This window comes from Alosa alosa, chromosome 17 (genome assembly GCF_017589495.1).
Source record: "Alosa alosa isolate M-15738 ecotype Scorff River chromosome 17, AALO_Geno_1.1, whole genome shotgun sequence".
In the NCBI taxonomy this organism is placed as follows: Eukaryota; Metazoa; Chordata; class Actinopteri; order Clupeiformes; family Clupeidae; genus Alosa; species Alosa alosa.
Genome location: NC_063205.1, coordinates 2,877,444 through 2,880,801, shown reverse-complemented (window position 1 = coordinate 2,880,801; position 3,358 = coordinate 2,877,444). Strand labels below are relative to the sequence as shown.

The following is a 3,358-nucleotide window of genomic DNA, read 5'->3' as shown; positions in this document are numbered from 1 at the left end:
ACAAATGGGTTAAGCGGACCCACTCATTGGTTTGCCGTGGTATCTTTGGAGGATGGGAAGTAACGCCAAACTCATTTGAAAGCGCCAACAAGGTGATCGCGCACCAGCTGCGAGAGAAAGGGCCCTGCCTCAGTCTCTCCCCAAACCCCACTACTGTTTGGAACATATCAAATACACCCCGGTCCACTTCGTCGTCCCCACAAATCAAGCTTGGCTTTAAATGCAGCTGACTTTATCTGCCAGTTTAAAGACAGTCGCCATTCTCCCCTGGAGGACCGGTTGAGGTCATTAAGCAATCGAATATGTCACACAGGTAAGCGAAGTTTTGACACCCAGTCCTCATCACTAAAATGTGCAGCTTTTTTTCTGTAAGAAATCTCTCGCGGGCGGCTCTCTCAACTCAAACACTCTGGCCAGTGACCTGCTAAAGATGCTTGTTTTTGTTGCTCATTCTAGCAGTTTAGCTAACTTCGTGTGACACTACCGCTCGCCAAGAACTGATCAAGTGAAGTGAGCTGACCTGAGGGCTGCAGGCGCTAGAAGGCAATATGTAAAAAGTGTTGAAGCGGGACAGACAGACGAAGAAAATAGACCTTGCAAAATGCAAACAGCGTGCAATCAAACAACTGCATATAGGCCTATGCCATGTAAAAACGTGACATTATTGCGAATTAAATTTAGTTTAGTTTGCATGCATTTTTTTTTAAACTCATGTCGTAGGCTATGGCCCAGTTAGGAATGTCCCGCGGCCCGGTACTGGTCCGCGGCCCGGTGGTTGGGGACCGCTGCACTACACTACAGCCACTGGTGCTATGCTATGCTACACTATGCTACGCTACACTGCAACCATTGGTGCTACGCTACACTATGCTACGCTACACTACAACCATTGGTGCTACGCTACACTATGCTACGCTACACTATGCTACGCTACACTGCAACCATTGGTGCTACGCTACACTATGCTACGCTACACTACAACCATTGGTGCTACGCTACACACTGGTGCTACGCTACACTACAGCTCTACTGTAGGGCACATTCCAATAAACATGAATACTCAACACAATAAAAACAACCACTGTGTCTCTAACACAATTCTAACCCCTTACAGCACAGCACCGAGCCACCACTGGTATACCACACAACACATCTCCCTGCTTTTTCTAGCTACGTGTGTGTGTGCGAGCGTGTGTGTGTGAGAGAGAGGCTGGCCCATAGCCAAGATCATATGGTGTGAGTGTGAGAAAGAGACACACACACACACACACAGCATATGGAAAGTCTGTCTGAAACTACACATGCTGTGTGTATGTGCATGTGAGCTCTGCACTGATTGAAATATTCCTAAATGAGGTGTGAACTGTAGTGTGTGTGTGTGTGCGCGTGTGCGTGTGTGTGTGTGTGTGTGAGAGAGAGAGAGAGAGAGACTCCAGTCAGGTTATCCCCTGTCCATCATGCATCTCAAACAGAGTAAGTTAGTGGTGGCGTACAGGTGCTATGACACACACACACACACACACAAATGCACAAGATAACACGAGGCCTGTGTTAGTGCTGTGCCCAGAGTGTGTTGCAGCATTTGGTAGATATGGGGACGTGGGAGTGCAGGGGTTACAGCAGAGACAGTGCATAGCGTGCAGATGGTGAAGGCTAATCTGATCTGACCCACACAGAGCACACACACACACACACACACACACAGACTGGACATTCCTCGTCCACCTGGAGGAGGACGTATCAACCAGGAAGGTGTTTTACATACAACACAGGTCAATGTTCTGTAGCACTGATCAAGGTTCTTCAGGTTCCCAATGGATTTCTCCTGTCTAGGATAACACTATGTTCTGTGTTCTGTGTTCCGCGTTCCGTGTTGGAACACCTGGTCCAGGTGGTATATTTGGAATAGTCCCCACAGGATCAGACCAGGAAGTTCCCAAACCATTCCGTTCTCACAGGCGCCAACATTCCCAGAAACACACTCTGGGGAGTACACACACTCTGGGGACCATACACACTCTGGGGAGTACACACACTCTGGGACCATACACACACTGGAGAGTACACACACTCTGGGGAGTACATATCCACACAGCCTGGGCAACACACACCCTGGAGAGGGAGTACACACACCCTTAGGAGTACACACTCTGGGTGACATTAACCCTGGAGAACACGCACCCTGGAGAACACACACCCTGGGGAACACACCCTGGGAACACACACCCTGGGTCATCTACCCTGGAGAACACACACCTTGGGAACACACACCCTGGGTCATCTACCCTGGGGAACACACACTCTGGGTCATCTACCCTGGAGAACACACACCCTGGGAGCACACACCCTGGGTCATCTACCCTGGAGAGTAGGTAGAACTGGTAGAACTGCCCTGCTCCTGGGTGAACTAGAGATGCTTGTTTGGAAGAGCACACAGCATTTGCTACTTATGACCCTGTAACTTCCTACTAACGGAGACAGCCAATGAAACATGGCGGGCGCACGCATGTGACTAGTCACATGACCTGTTTCCCACCAATATGATTGGGTGGAGCAGATTCTTTGCCACACCTCAGCTTCTTCCCTTTCGTGAGTATAAAAGGTAAACACACACATACACACACACAAAGTGCATCAGAGAACACCAGCATCCAAACAGATGTGCTTCAGACACAGAACTAAATACACACACACACACACATGCATAAGAACATTCTCCCTGATAAGGTACAACCTGGACATCCCCAACAATACACACACCTTGCAAGCATTCCAAAACTGTAGGTAAAATAGGCAGTGGTACTGAACAACACACACTCATACACACACACACACACACACACACACACACACAGATATTTGTACACAGATATATATACACAGCGCATCAGGCCAGAGGGATGGCCTGAGAGGTTCTGATTGGGTAGTAGTCATTCTTAGGCCTGTCCTCCTCTGTGCATCTCTGCTCTGATTGGTGAGTGGGATTTTGCAGGCGGGCTCTTCTGCCTTGGCCTGCTCTTGATTGGTGGATGGGGAATTGTAGGCCTGCTCCTTGTTCTGTCTACCTTATGTGATTGGTTGGTGGGGCATTTTAGGCAGATTCATCCTTCTCTCTGCCTTCTCTGATTGGTGGATGGGGTGTTGTAGGCAGGTTCTCCCTCTCTCTGCCTTCTCTGATTGGTGGATGGGGGGTTGTAGGCGAGTTCTCCTTCTCTCTGCCTTCTCTGATTGGTGGATGGGGTGTTATAGGCAGGTTCTCCCTCTCTCTGCCTTCTCTGATTGGTGGATGGGGTGTTATAGGCAGGTTCTCCCTCTCTCTGCCTTCTCTGATTGGTGGATGGGGTGTTATAGGCAGGTT

General features: G+C 49.3%; 1 protein-coding gene across 1 annotated transcript in view; it reads right to left on the bottom strand.

Moving 5' to 3' along the window:
• Positions 1 to 711: 711 nt before the first annotated feature.
• LOC125310179 (mitogen-activated protein kinase 11-like) overlaps positions 712 to 3,358 on the bottom strand; it is a 14,640-nt gene continuing 11,993 nt past the window's right edge. Inside the window, exon 12 of the mRNA XM_048267356.1 lies at positions 712 to 3,358. This exon is cut by the window's right edge and continues 126 nt beyond it. The gene's annotated coding sequence lies outside the window, so the exon portion shown is untranslated.